Raw genomic sequence first — 16,879 nt, forward strand, 5'->3', positions numbered from 1 at the left:
GTTTGATGTATATTTTTAATAGTTGTAATTGAAAAAAAAAATACTTCGTTCAAGCACGAGTAAATTATATCCCGAACACCTGTGCAAAATTTCATCAAGGTCGGTTGCGTAATTTTCGAGAATATTTGACAACCGACTTTGAAAACACGGTTTCGAGAAAAACGCGTTTAAAGTTTTGAGTAACAAAAATACGCGATTTGGAGCGCACACCTTCCAAAGACTGTGTCTCAGAAACTATTTTTCGGATCGACTTAAAAATTTAGGTTAAAATTCTTGAGATTAGAAATTAATAAGCCAAAAAACAAAACATCGATTTCTTGAAATCACGGAACTCATGTAACCCCTTACATGTACCCTAATATCGAGATCTAGCTAATATAAAAATTAAAAAATTATTGTTTTCATCGACTCAAAGAATAAACTAATAAGATATAATTCCATCTAAAAATGAGCATTTTGACAAATGTGGTTCGTTAGTAGTATTTTCCAGATTTCTCTGCTTAGAGTATAAAAGGTATGTGACCCAATGAAAAAGCTGAGAAGGCAAAGAGATTTCTAAATTTCTATCTCTCTGTCCGTCTGTCTGTTGTTATTGTAAAGGTTAACTAGACTCTGCTTGCAGAGAAAGTGCAACTTAATTGTCAACGAGATCATCTAACGATACTTCGAAGAAACGAGCTGTTTCGCCGGGTTCGGACCAAATGAAGAGGGATGTCAGATGTGTGGTTTTGATTGGACATACAAATAGAATATAAGAGCCATGCGGGGACTCATTGCATGTACAACATGTGATATCAGGATCTGGTCTGGATAATAACGTGTTTAACCTGATACGGTATTCACGAACGAAATTGAGGGTTCCTGTCCGACCAGGTATTAATTCATCTGGTGGTTCATCCGTTCATCTATCCGTGATTTGTAGATAAAACTTGGAACGTGTTTTATGAATAGGTATTACAGATTATCAAAATCTATTTCTTCCAAAAACGCGAATTAAGGATGCTAAGAGACGTGTCCGAATTGGCTTCTTCGTACCATAGAATACTATACTGACTTTTTTCTAAATTATCGAAAAGAGGCGTGGATTCAGGTGAGATAGTTAGTGATGTCTTAGAGCAATATACTGAATAGAAAGACAATTCCTTTATTGTACGATATATTAGACATATTTGACGGAAAGGGTCTAAATCTCCTTTACAGAAATTTTAATTTTTATATCAGCTCCAGCAATTGTTGGGAGCACCACGACTACTCTCAGTATTATGAAGAAAGCAAACGTCAAATCTGCCATATAATATATGAAAATCGCAGTCCACATTAATTTTAAATTTATAATTTCACCTGTTATCAACAGCATTTGATCATTATATGCTATCAGCACTCTAGTCGCTCGATTTCTGCTTTCATCGAGCTGTGCGCAAATAAGTCACAAGTCAAGCTTGACTGCAGTTAACCTTTGCGCAGTCACTTAGTTGCCAACACTATGTTATTGTTGTGATTAAAAACATTTTCGTCTGCTCGTTTTTGCATGTTGTTGTTGTTCTTTTGCATTTTGGCGCAAAATATGAAAGGAGCAACAGCAGCAGAGAGTAAACGCAGCAAAGCTAAATATACCAGCACACAGTTGGCTGCAGCCTGCAGGCAACAGCACAGCAATGACACGAAAGCAACCACAAAAGAACAACAGCAGCAACAACAATAAGAGCGAGTTACCAGGCAACCACTAGCGTTGCAACTTTCGTAGAATCACTTAACGCTTGATTACATTGAGTGGGGCCAGCGACTATGATGATGACGATGACGACGACAAGAATGATGTGGGCAAAAACGATGATGACAACAACAACAACAGCAATAATAATGACAACAGCAATACTAATACCAACAACAACAAAGTTGGTTGGTGGCAAGAACTGTTGCAGCATAACCTCAGTGTTGTTGTTGGTTTATAGCATCATTCCCCGCCGCGTATTTTATTTTAGTTATCAATTGTTGTTTTTGTCGTTATAATATTTTTTTGCGATTAGTGTTTCGCTTGATTGTAGTTGTTGTTGGCATTATATCTCTCTCTCTCTCTATGCTATGTGTGTGCCATGTAATTTGAGCCCGACCGCCGATCGATGATGACGTTGCTGACACACGTTGATTGCTGTTGACTGTTGTGATATAAGTTGCCGCTGCTGTCGCCGTTGGAGCCATCGCCACAGCCACCGCCACCGCTACCGGTTGCTGGCTGACGCTTCGCTTTTGATGCGTTCAACATTATCGTTGTTTGGTTTTTTTGTTTTTGTTATTTTTGTAACTGACTTTTCGCTAGTTGTTTTTTTTTTTGTATGTGCGCTCAAGTGTTTATGTTGAAGCTTGTCATGGTCGTTGTTGTACTTGATGCTTTGGCTGTAACTATGACAACAACAGTTTTTTTACGAGCATTTACCACTTCAGGTAGCTTATGCAGTAATCAAGCGGCAAAGGAAAAAAACTTGTCTCCAATGGCAAAGGGTTTCGTACACTACACGTGTGTGTAACGTAATGTTTTGTCGTTGTTGTTTTCCAATTTTGCATATTCATACTAATTTGTTAGCGTTTTTGCTGCAGAACATAAACTTTTTTATGCGCTTATGGTTTTTCATAATGCCGACTTTATCATTGCATCTCGAGCCATTCTGTTAATTTTCATGGCTTGATTGACGCAAGGGTTCATTTCGTTTGTCGGTGGTGTTGGGTGCTGTTGTTGCTTTTGCGATTTAGTATTTTTTTACACCTCAGAAATTAATCTTATGATGCGTGAATTTCCGTAATTTTTTATTGAACTAATAATTAAATTCAACACCTTGTGTCAACTAATATTTATGTTTGATGCTGTCGCCATTTCAAAAAAAGTTCTGATCTTATACGTCAAATGTACTTAATACTACCTGAATATGGCACGCGATTCACTTTGAGTTTTAGGTTTCAGGACTCAGAGACACAAATAATTTTCACTATGTTCTATACAGAAGTTCTATTCACGTCTATTCTCGGCTTTTTACATTTTCTTATGAAATGAGGCCTTTTGCTGACACAACTGGTCGCTTAATTTCCCGCTTAACCATGAACTTAAAAACCTGACTTAATTTGGGACTTTTTGTTATGTCCACGATCTCATCTAGAAACATAGGATCATTTCTTTAAAACCAACACAAAATATCGCTGCAGCTTTGCGAGTCTCTTATTTGGACCAATCAGAGAATATGGTGATTTTTTCATCACTATTATCGATGGTCCTAACTTTGGTCAAGAATTAACCTAGGTTTGTAATAAATCAAATTTAATGACGTGTCTATGGTGGGAAATATTGGTCCAGCTATCTAACATTTTGAGACACTGCCTAAAAGCATTAATGAATTCAAAGAGATTAAATTAGTGAGATCAATACAATGATTCCGACAAGTGTTGAGAGAGAGAGTAGCAGAAGTAAAGAGAGGTCTGAATCGGTTTAAAAAATAAAATCAAACCTGTTATAGCTTTATTAATTGTTTGAACTTAGCACCAACTTGCTAAATGGAGAAGCAACATTATAACCTAACGCAATGATTACAAACTGTATGAAAAATCATATGAAAATAAATTTTTTGTACAATTTAATGACCCCTTAAATACATAGCCATCTACAACAAAAAAAAAATGTTTGTTATGCCATTATACTCTTATTTGTAGATGATGAATTTGGGGTCGCTGAATCCGAATCCGTGGTCCATTTAACCCCATCAGATCAGTGTTTTGAGATAACCCTAGAAAATCAATATTCATCTGATTATCTTGAAACTCATTATTCGAGGTCGCTGATTTCGAATCTGGTGACAATTTTCCAAAATTCAAAATGTCGGATCCAATATGGCGGACGCTTTTTTGAAAAATTCGTCGGAATCAACGACCCCAGGTTATAACAAACAATTTTTTGTCTGGCTGTGATATTGAACTTAGGAAATCAAACAAGGTCCACATGTTTTATAGAAAGATGGAATCCTGAACTTTCTATCTGTAATTCATATACATGTATATTTCGTATAACTTAAGCCCACTAAAGGACTTTTAGTATTGAAAGGTCTAAGAAAAACATTGAGACGATAACTGTGACTATTTCGTATAAATTTGCATTTTTTAATCCTACTAGAGACCTAAACTAACAAAGAAGAATAATGAAAAGCTATTTAATTTAAACCAAAAAATCGTAAATGCTCTTAATTAGCACCACGTTCTTATGACACAATGTATAGAAACTCCTATATAACTGTATTTCCTAATGAGAAGCTTAGCTCCAAAGCAAAAAAAAAAAATTAAACCCAACAGGTAATTAAAAAAGTAAGTTATGCTAATTTGCATAACAAATTAATAAATTAACTGTTAATGGAACACCTCACGCCGCCGCTGAAAACATCAGAAACGTTTTAAAACTTAATTTATAACCAAAACTTTTAAAAGAAAGGGCAACACAACACATCAAGATCCAAACAACAACCAGCCTAGTTAAGACAAAACAAACGAAGTGTCAATCAAAATTACCAAGCACGGCATAAAAAACAAGAGCGAACACATTAAGAAAAACTCGACAAGTGAGTCCGCAACGAGATGGAGCGACAAAGCATGCGAGATAAGCTTGTAGGCGACATAAAGTTACATTCGCGTTTGGCTAAATGACAATAAAGACAAATTTTTCAGATACCGAAACTACTAAATTACACATTTAATAGTGAAATCGTGAATATAAATTAACAGTAATATGCATAGAAGAAAAACATGAAAACAACAAAAGCTTGACGGCTTGATGCGTAGCTTGGGCAAAGGCTACCAAAGTTACGCATGCGACACGGATCATGTATTATGATTTGGATAAACGCAGCGCAAACCAAAAAAAAACACATGGTTAAGTAATATGCATAATGACAACAACAACAACAACAAAATGCATTTGAATGTATGTCAAACTGCATAAATTTTGGTTGACAAAAAAGGCATAGGATGGACAGAGTAGCAAGCCACACGCACAGCCAGCGGAACAGCAGTAGTTGGTGGTGAAAGAGTTGGAAAACGCTGCCATGAAGTAGAGTATGTTGTTACGTACTACTTGTGGGTAGCAAGCATGACCACAAGCCAAACAAACAAATCAAGCCCGCACACATTTGGTCTTTTCGGGTTGTAGTAGGTGATATGTGGAGTTGATATGTAATATTTACAAATACATATGTATGTGAAAAGTGAAGAGTGGTGGGAGAAAATGCTACTGACATATACTCACAAAATGTCAAATATGTCGACAGATCAGTCCAGATGTAAAAATATGAATTGTTTCAAAAATGATATAACCTAAAAACCGTAAATTTTATCAAAACTGAAGAGTTAACTTGGTATAGAACTTTTTTAGATCCAGTTCACTATTATTCCAGAACTATTATTTAGTTAAGATGACTTGTATTCTTCTTTATATACAAGTATTTTCTCTATCCTCTCCAGTTTTCATCAGTGTGGACATTTTTTAACCCAAAGAAATTCTTCCACTTCCTCTGTTAATGTCAGTGAACAAATCTACCAACCCTAGGCGGACTATCTGAGTTCTCAGCACTAATTTTTTCGAGACAAAACCTCAAAGAAAACTAGATTTCATGATTTTTTTCTTTTAAACAGTTTTAAATGTAAATCTTCGGGAGATAACGTCAGAAAAAGGTCTAAGAGCTGTTTTAAGATCATTACGAAAGTTTGGCCTTATCAGATACCATACAAGTAGTCGGTTGTGTTGAGAACATGGCTAAAAGTCCGTAGGACGGGCTAAGCCTAAATATATAAAATAAAGACCGAATATGTATGGTTACTTTAATTTATTTCAGTGACAAAATAGCAAGCAAACACATAATAGAAATCTTGACGAAAGGATCTTTTATGTAACCACGAATCTCTTCTGAAGGCAGAAATGTCTAATTAGTGACATACAATTAAACCAGTAAGTGGAAACAGCTTCAGAAAAGACATGTAAACTTTATTTAGAATGCGCCAGTTTACTTTATTTGTGCTACCTTCTAACTTTAGACCCATGAAAATGTACTTAATACTAGGGTTCAAGTTCAAGTTGCAATGCATAAACGACATGGGTTATATATCCAATATATATGCTTTCTATGTTTTTTTTTTCACTTCTCACATTTTTATTTTTTCTTACGTGCAAGAGTAAGCTCATTTGAAAGCAGGAATGGTTAAATAAAATTTACATTTTCCAACCATACCAACAACGATTTTGAATGCATACCCAATTTTCCACGCTCATACAAACGCATGTGCGAGACAAAATTAATATGTATGTATGTAAATACGAAACATATGATGTCTACCAGAACAGACATAAAGACAACTGATGACGGTACATAAGTGTCAGGGAGTGTGGTACTAAAGTTGGCCGAGTGACATGATTTAAGGATTTCTGATTCGAAATTTGTGTCGTCGGCCAAATACACACACACACACGCAAAGAAGCAAGGATGCTTTAAATGACAGTAAATGTTTCAAAATGTCTAGAACAGAAAGCCGCCGAAGCAAAGTCAACTACTTTTATATACACACTTAGATGAACAGTATGCACATACATATGTGGATATGTATGTATACATATATGTATATAATGTAAACCCAGTTTATGTTCAAGCTCTAAATGATACCATCAAAGTAAAAGATACAATTAAAGTGCGACTATTAAACGAGAATAACAAATAAGCCTCCGAAATGCTTGTGTGTCTAAAATTTTATTACGCCTAAATGCCGGCAAGACCTGGCTCAGTAACAGTAATGAATCCAATACACTTGTTGGGTAGAAGTTTTTAGTCCACATACGTGTATGCATACATATTTCTATGTAAAGGTAGTATATACATATATATATCTATAGAAATATGTACATATGTATTTGTAGATAGATAGCATGTTCTGACGACCACCGTAGTCTAAATGGTAGATTATGCCAGCACCTTCCATTTTATAATAGCCGAAGCTAATAATCTACAATTAATTCCGTTCTGAGGCAAAATCTGCAAATCTACTTGAGGCAAGTTCAAACCATTGATTATATTATGAGTTAAGATAGGAAATAATTATATTTTATTGCTATTTTAAGGGAATCTGTGGAATCGTAAAATTAATATTTCTTAATATCGTCTCATCAATCGGTTCGGTAAGATGACAAATCTGTTAAGAAGCGAAATGATCTATGAAGACTCTCTACTAATATCGTTAAGATATTTGCGAAAGGCGGGCAATACCATGTCAACATTGTAAAACATAAGGTCATTAGACTCCTTTCAAGTGATCTTTGATCAAATATTACAGAGAAGGAGAGAGAAATCTCAAGAGCACTTTGGTACGAAAATATTTCTCCTCAATAAAGGTGATCAACTACCGTAATTACTGAAGCTAGAACAGATTAAAACCCAACTCTTTGTTTTACCACGAATTATTCATTATGGTCGTTATAAAAATATCAATTAACCAATTTGAGTTATTTAATTCTAAGACCTGATATTTCCAGTTTCTATTAGTTTTTAAATGAGTATCGAGTACCAGAATTTCACGAAATTAGATAAAAGACCCTACATAAAGTAAGCCCTTCGAGCATATAACTTGGAAAAATGGTAAAAATACACACTTTTATAAAAGAATAGACGTATTAGCTATTGTGGAGCGTTATAGAAAAGACTTCCATAGAAAATGTACCGCAGTGTTGTTGTTTTTGTGAGAAATTCAATTTCGGAAAACGATTTGGGAAAGACAGCTCTGTGCTTTATAATTATTAAATTATAATATGGTCTATGGTAAAATCGATTTAATCGACCAGTGCTTGGCCCTAGAGACATCTATTTTAATTGCAGATTCACGCCGTTCACTTAGACCTGACTAATATGGGCACTATTGCAATTCGAGCAATCGGTATAGAGAAGAGAGAAGCCGAGACTAACCATAGAAGAATACATGAACTATAATGACGAAGAGCAATCGGATGGTTTTAGGGAATTGATTATAGAGCTCAACAAAACACAAGTAGGGACACCAAGTTGAAACAACCTAAAACTCCAGACCCTCTTCATGTCTTATAGACACGCGCTTCAAGAAAATGCCTATAGATATTACAACTGAGCACACAATAATTATACATTTTTGAAAACGTTAAATTTTATGACGTGAAGGGCACACCAAAGAATAATTCTGAATAATATAAATAAATAAAAGAATAATATAAAGAATAGCGACATATAAAAATACAAACAAATTGAAATTTCCATTTTTTTGTTGGTCAAAAATATTTTCTAAAATCTAAATTACCTTATTATGGATCGCTACCACTTGACGATAACATCTTATAATCCAATTGAAGCGTAATGATATGATTATGTAAATTAGTGGCATCAATTAAGCGTAAAACAGCAACACAGGAGGCACGTCAAGCTGGAAGAAACCAAAAATACACATGAAAAAAAAAACGAAAAATGCAATAAAAACAATACTTAAATGGAGAATAATAACTGTAAGCGAGACAACTAAATGTTTATTTTCATGGCTTTTATATAATTTGATTTTAAAGTAATAACCCCTACAAGAGTATATACAGATATGTAAATGCGGCTGAGCAACGTGTGCGGCAACTTAAAACTGCGCTGCTGGCCGTGGCACACAGGAGGTACGCACAAAGCACCCCAATCAAGCGGCTGTTCCGAGTGAATGTGTCAGGTGCAATGCACAGCCAGCCGGCCGGCCGACCGTTGGGTAACAAACAGTAGTCGCTCAGATTTAGATATCACACACACACACACAGACACAGACAATCTTACTGTGCCCAAATATATGTGGCAGCGATACGAGACACTGCTGATCCTGCTACCACCAAATACTGCACAATTTGGTTGTCAAAGTCAAAGAGAGAGAGAAGTGGTGAACTGGGCAAATGCTGGCAACACAGAACGGCCTACCGATGACGCTCAAAAGCCGGTATAAATTTGTTAAGTTATATTATATTTTAATGTTTTTTTTTTTTTTTGTTTTTCGTTCTTACTCTTTTCACTTCAAAGCGTTTACAGTTTTAGTATTCCATGCGTGTGCTAGGTGCCCGTCTGGACCTTTAGAATTCGGCGTATGGAACTGTTTTACAAATATTAATGTACACATGTATGAGAACCTACAGACAAGTACTCTGAAGCTCAAGCAAAGGTTCAAGAGACAGACAGCAACAACTGCGTCTACGGCGACAAAGGCGGCTGCGGCGGCGATGGCTACTCCAGCCGTCATGTTCGACTGTCATGTTAGACACATTAACAAGTCAAAACATGAGCTCCATCAAAGCGAACTCGGTTAAATAAAATCACATAAAACTGGTAGAATTTCTCTTATCTCTCTTTTGTTTGTATTTGTGTGTTTGCACGAATTCTAAATGTGTAGGGAAGATCGTAAATTTTAGACTAATTTTCTTTTTTTATTTTCATTTTCGTTAAATAAAGAAGAAGAAATTGTAATTGAATTGAGCACTAGGCGGAAGAAGCACGAAAAATAAAACAGTTCTTTCTGATTCTATTGATATAAATATTTCGAAAGGCGTGAGAGCGTTTTGACAGCGTTAACAATAAAGGAAAGACAATTGTAAAAGAAGGGAATAAAACTGGCATACTGAATATGTTATGCATACAAATCAACCGATTTCTATTCATAAATAAACTATTAGAATAGAACACATAATAAATATATTAACTCCACATAACGTGATAAATAGATTCAATAGCTTTCCCGTTTAGTGCTCCATAAAAATTCCATAGAAATTATGAATGTAGATGTATTTTTGTTTAAACGATTCGATTTTATGAGTTGTTGCACAGTAGGATTCAAATTCGAGTTTTTTTAATACATTGTGACTATTTTCATATAAAAGTCCACTGGCAGTACCTAGTTCAATTCCATAACAGTGATCTTCTGAAGTTCAAAGGAAAGTTCTGTTAGAGGTCTTGATTCAATATAACTACATATGTACATACATATCTGATCATCGGACGGTGTTTACACAGTTTTTTTTTATTTTACTCCGATACTATTTTCATAAAAATATCTCGTTATATTTTAAAAATTCCTCATCTTACAAAGAGCTGTTCTTATGATTTGAATTCTTAATGGATCGAGAATAACATTATTCCATCTACAAAGTTTCTCTCAATTCTCGCATCGGTCATATCACATATTTCCTTTTATGCCTTCGAAATTTTTAGTTCGAACCTTTAGATTGAAATAAATTGTTTAAATTTAGAGAAGCATCCGTATTCACTCCGATAGCAGAGCGGCAATACTGTCCTTGGATTCGATGACAGCTAGATTTGGATTAGATGACGCTCTAAGCTAGTAACATCGTTAGATTCGAACTACTTTGTAAACCGACTTGTGTGGGTACGCGGACACCGCGGAATCGCTGGAAACTGTACAGCGGATCAGCTTGCAAGGAAGGGAGCTCTAGCAACATTGACTCGGGAGTGGAAGCGTATGGGTAGTCATCGGTCCACTTGTGCTAGATCGTTGGATACACTGACTCCATTGAACTCGCCAAATGTTGGAAACAAACCAGCATCTGTGCAGTAGAGAGATCTTTCTAGCCCGCAGTGGATCGAAAACGGTCCTTCCAGTTGCTGTTACTAAGTAAGGCTCTCTCATTGATGTTCTTACTGGTCGTTGTCTAATAGATACACACGCGGTGAGGTTTGGAATCAAATCAGACTCTAGTTGCCAAAGCTGTTTGGAGGAAGGCGAATAGGAATCTTCCAAGCACTTCCTCCTCCAATGTCCAGCGTTCGCCAGACCTCGTTCGGCACATCTTCGGCGAACCCAGTGAAATAACTAGAATTGACAATAGCCTACTTAAGAACTTTATAGCGCTTTGTCGTAACATAAGGGTTTAGAGATCCGTGAGGAGTATCCGGGTATTACAAAGGACAGTCGAAGCTGTCTAAGTGAGATTCTCTGCAGTTGCGTAGATCTACCCCTTAATCTAATCTAACAAAAATTATGCAAAGTTCTGTAAGTCGCGAAGGTCGGTGGAAGATTCAAAACATTATTCACGTTTATTAACAATCTAAAGTCGCTCTAGAAATTCTCATACAAAAAAATTTATATAATGACGATATCACCTCATATATATCATATCTCATTTGAATAATACAAAATAAATCAGAACTGTTAGAATATTTTTAGTACATTTATCAAAATATTGAAATGAGGTAATATATAACAATACAATACAATTCTGCTTTAAAGAACAACGACAAATATGACACAAAACTTTCTAAAAGCACACAACTTTACGTTGAAAAAGTAGATTTTGAATCGAATGGAGAATTAAAGATTTATTCTTAGACAAAATATATATTTATACGAAACTTACAACAATTCAATTTAAATACATAAATACGTAAATATTTCGAAACTAAAGCTATCTACTGCAAGCTTGCCAAATCCATACGCATACCAAATGATCCACAGTGTAAGTTAAGCCAAAGCTCTGCGAAATCCCCAGCAGTTCCGAATAACTACAGTTGCCTCGTTCGACAGATAGCAATTTAATGCTAAATCAATTTTTTATTAAATATGCATATTTCTCTACATCCACCATAATAATATTTACCATACAGCATGTGTTGGTGATATCCCCCTGTTTTATACATGCATATCCAACACTGATACACTGACACATTTACATATATACATACATAGTATATATACAAAAAGACGTCTCGTCTTATATCGATTACGATTACCATTAAGTCACAACAAATCGAATGTTGAATATTAAATGAACTGTCCGACGATTGAATTATGCATATGTGTGTGTGTGTGTGTGTGTGTCTGTCTGTCTGTATTTTAATAAATAATCTGCACATGCTGAAGGTGGAACAAAGAATATATATGTACTAGTATGTATGTTTGTATGTATATGTGTGGCCAAGGCAAAGAGAAAACATTAAATAATACATATATGTTATGACTGAAGTTTGAATAAAGAATGACATTAAAGTTTATAGACAGTTAACTATCAAGCAGTGTAATATCAATAAAATCAATTCTTGGATGATGATAAATAATCCAATATTTTATGGATTATCATATCTTTGGCTCTTTCTTTGTTTTGTTTGAAGCTTTCAGCAACTGACAAGATTTGACATTCAGATAGGTGATTCCAACAAGTTATTAACATATTTACAAACCAACAACTAAATATATTTATAAGCATATGCTGTTTCTTGAAGAATTGTCAGTTGTCTAAGAATAGCTATCAGGAAACACAGTGGATGGAATTGTGACTAGAGAACGATTACACCAAATGTAACGATATCGATAATGATTGGTTTGAATGAGGAATATGATTCAACAATATGTTTTATCCTTAATAAGGTTCTCAGGAAAATGTCTTAAGCACAAGTGGATCGAGATTATTATTCGCTTTGTCTTGGAAACATAAACGAGAAGAATAAGAACCTCTAGATATTAATGTACACAACTATAATTATACCAATCTCTTCATAAAGATCTTATAAATTCAATGTTTCATCTCCATCGCTCCTAATAAGAAAAAGGCTATAAATCTCTCGACCTTCTAGTAAAAGAAAACAACCAAAACATCTAAACATAATTGCTTTCACAAAATATGGAAATAATAAGATATCTAAAGATTTTTTGTTTGTGAAATACCAACTTGGTTCTGCGAAAGCTTTTAAGGATGATTGATTGATTTGAGTTTCAAGACCGGAGCTATATCATGTTAGGACCGAGGAGGCAATCTGGTAACTGATGTCCAGAACATACTGGGATTATGGAGGGAACATTCCTCCGGCCTGCTAAATGGCAGTAAAAGTACAACACCAGGAAAAGCCGAACCCGATTCCCCAATCGATAACAGTGAAATTGATGTTTCATTACCCGACCATAAAAAAATTCGAATAGCAATTACCCGCGTGAAGAACAACAAAACGGCGGGGGCCGATGGATTACCGGCCGAACTATTCAAATACGGCGGCGAAGAACTAATAAAGTGCATGCATCAGCTTTTTTGTATGGTCGGAAGAAAGCATGCCTGACGATTGTAATCTCTGCCCAATACACAAAAAGGGAGACCCCACAATCTGCGCCAAGTACCGTGGTATAAGTCTCCTCAATATCGCCTATAAGGTTCTATCGAGCGTACTGTGTGAAAGACTAAAGCCCACCGTCAACAAACTGATTGGACCTTATCAGTATGGCTTTAGACCTGGAAAATCCACAACTGACCAGATATTCACCATGCGCCAAATCTTGGAGATGACCCGTGGAAAGAGGATCGACACACATCACCTTTTCATCGATTTTAAGCTGCCTTCGATAGCACGAAAAGGAGCTGCCTCTATGCCGCGATGTCTGAATTTGGTATCCCTGCAAAACTAATACGGCTATGTAAACACTGATGTTGAGCAACACCAAAAGCTCCGTCAGGATCGGGAAGGACCTCTCCGAACAGTTCGATACCAAACGAGGCTTCAGACCGGGTGAATCTCTATCGTGCGACTTCTTTAATCTATTGCTATATCTCCTGACATAAAACAAACAGTCAGCGCATTCGCATCTTGACTCCCACACACCGTTGACAGTCATAACTTTGAAGTTACCAGCATCAAAAACACCAATAATGTCAGCCTCGAAATCCAACGCAAAATCACTCTTGCCAACAGGTGCTACTTTGGACTGAGTAGGTAATTGAAAAGCAAAATCCTGTCTCGGCGAACCAAAATCAAACTCTACTAGTCGCTCATTATTTCCGTCCGGATGTATGGCGCAGATGCGTGGACGATGACAACCTTCGATGAGACGACTCTTTGGGGTTTCGAGAGAAAGCTTTTGCGCAAGATTTATGGTCCTCTGAACATTGGCAACAGCGAATACCACAGACGATGGAACGATGTGCTACACTGGATCGGCCATGTTATACGAATGAATGAAAACACTCCAGCATTGAAAATGTTCGATGCAGTATCCTTAAAGCGGTTCCCACGTTATGGAGTTATTAATCTTATTGGAAAATACATTTGATTTTAAAGAACTCTTTGTAAATATCTCTTCTGTATCAGGGCTGCTCTAATACTTTTAGTTCCTTCTAGAAATATGCTTAAGATTATTTTTTTTTTAAGAGTACGTCAAGACTTTAGAAAGATCTGACACTTATACTTTTAGTAATCTAATGTTAAGCGTTCCGATATCTGGCCAGGGTGTTCTTTACATGATTATTTCTTCCTCGAAGAAAAGGCGTAAGAAAATAGCAAAGTAAAACCAACAATCTGACGGAGATAAATTACAACAATAGCACTACAGTTTGTCAAAACAAAAGACAAATAAATTTTTCGTATATTATAATGAAGGCATAAACATTGCGTACAGAAACTGACTAGCATTGCTTACTTAAGCGATCCAAGGAGGGTGACGACTTCGCCAATTACTTTGCCTACCCGCCCATCGGTATGTGGCAGCTGCAACTGGAGGAATCTATAGTCACTCAGGCAGTGAGTGTCCCCTAAACTTGATGCTTAAAAACGTAAATGCCATTTAAATTATATATATGTATATTTATTATAAATATTATGCGTAGATATATATCTTGTAGAGAGACAAACAAGTGCCAAAGCAGGCGACAGGCAAACCAAACGGCTGTGGAAAAATAGCAGAAATGACTTGGTCAACGCGAAAATTACGCATCGCAACAAGCAGGTTCGGAGACTAGACCCTAACTGAAGTATATGTATGTATGTATGTAAGCTGTAACTGACGCAATGAAGTGAATTGAAGGAACTACTAAATTAGCTAAGTAGCAAGACCGTGAAGAGACAGAATTATGGGAGCAAGCAAACAGCTCCGAATGCTGCGTGATGAGCAGCAACATTGACGGCGGGCGGAGGTAAAGCACCGACGAAACTGAGACTAGACAGGCAACACTCGGAATTCCAGAGACAAGAATTACAAGAGACAAAAGTACTGGAGTGACGCTAGTATCAACCATTTTTACACACATCTACACATTCATCCGACCAGACTCGTCACATAAAGAGGCGGACAATCATTTGCAAATATATTGACAGTAGCAACAGTAGCTGTGAATAAAGCAACAACAACAACAACAGTAGCAAAACTTGCCACAGCCACTTCAACAGCAGCCATTCGGCAACATTCCAGAGTAACATGCAGCGCTGACTATTCATATATACACTGGTATGTATGTTTGTAAGCGTGTATGGTCGACAGCTCGAGATGCCCACTTGCCACGCACTTCAATTTACGCTATTTTATGTTGCAAGTACACTCAATCACTTGCACACAGCACACAGTAGACGCACGCGATACACTAAAGAGGCAAACTTGTAAACAAAATACGAATGACAATCATAACAACAACAACAACAACAACAACAACAAGTAAAACAACATGATCAAGAATTTTTCCTCTATTGAACCCCCGGTCCCTTCACCATACTTCATCAAGTGAAATGATTTGTTTCTTGCAACAGACGTTTGTGTCACTATGTACGTACCTCTGGCTCTATTGTGGCATGCAGATCAAGTCATTGCACTAGAATGAATGCTTTCCTGCTGCAGTTCGTCAATTGTCGCAACAACATTGATGTATGCGAGTCAAATTGAAAAGCGGCAGTGCTGCAATTGATGTTTTATTCCCAGAGCGCTGAGGGAAAATCGGAACAATTGCATTTCAAGTGTTGCAAAATGTAGCAATAATTCAAAACAACAGTGAATTAATAGAATTTTCTTTTTTTTCTTAAAAAAAATGAATAAGAAAGAACATTTTTCTAAGTCTAATTTTAAGACCTCGAATATAGTTTCCGAAGTTCAAAAGAGAGATGTTCAAGTTCTTCACCATCTCTGCAAAGATAGTAATCATTCGAATTTTCTTTAAGTCTGTCAGTGGAGACACTCGGGCACTCCTAAAACGAGATTTATATTTATTTGATAGAATCACATTATTTCGTCATTCTCAAACCACGGCATACAAATTGAGTTCTCAAGGTTTCAGATACTTTCCTCTGTTTTCGAGAAATATGTATTTGCAACCCTCCAAAAAACTCCGATGAGAGTAGAGCGACTCAAATGTACGGAAGAGTGAGGTTGGATAGACCCAAGGAGAATAAACTGGCTATAAGGTAAACTGGCACATGATAACCATTAGATCATTAAACAATGAACGATGGCTAATTTGGAAACAGTAAGACATATCACACCTTTAATAGAAAAATTACTAGGAGATAAATTCAAATTTTCTAAAAGTCGCATCCAGATCCAGACTATTAATATGGACGGTTTGTGTGCTAAAAACATTGTTGGTTCATACTTTCATCTGAGGAAGTACTCAATAGTTCCAGAAAGACATTGATACCAGCCATTCAGCGCGGTAAACGTAAGTCATATATTTCACCATTAAACCAGCTACGACTAACCAATCGGTAAACCAATATTCAAAGAATTATTACCGATATAATGGGGTACCAGAGCAAAATGCATCTTTAAATGTCACTCATAACATTTAAGGTAAAATAACATATTTTAGTCTTCTACTACCACATATTATTCCATTTTCTTCCCTCACTATCCACTGTTACTGTTTTTTTTTTATTCGTAAACATTCACTTCATGACTTTTCTTTGTCACACAAATGAGAAAACATTATTGACATTGAATGTCAACAAACTGTCAACGACGCTACCTACATATGTAGGTGTCACACTAACAAAGTTAATGTCGATAGAATATGTGTGGCAGATAGCGGAACAACATAAAAATAACTGGAACACTTTTGCAGGTTATTCAA

General features: G+C 36.1%; 1 protein-coding gene across 4 annotated transcripts in view; it reads right to left on the reverse strand.

The window, feature by feature from the left end:
- The window catches only part of LOC105214684 (irregular chiasm C-roughest protein), a 236,208-nt gene that overhangs the window by 114,376 nt on the left and 104,953 nt on the right, over positions 1-16,879 (reverse strand). For all 4 annotated transcript variants that reach the window (XM_054231878.1, XM_054231880.1, XM_054231879.1 and 1 more), the window contains exon 2: positions 8,338-8,460. The gene's annotated coding sequence lies outside the window, so the exon portion shown is untranslated. The remainder of the gene's footprint in view (positions 1-8,337; positions 8,461-16,879) is intronic.

The sequence above is a fragment of the Zeugodacus cucurbitae genome, chromosome 5 (assembly GCF_028554725.1).
Source record: "Zeugodacus cucurbitae isolate PBARC_wt_2022May chromosome 5, idZeuCucr1.2, whole genome shotgun sequence".
Classification (NCBI taxonomy): domain Eukaryota; kingdom Metazoa; phylum Arthropoda; class Insecta; order Diptera; family Tephritidae; genus Zeugodacus; species Zeugodacus cucurbitae.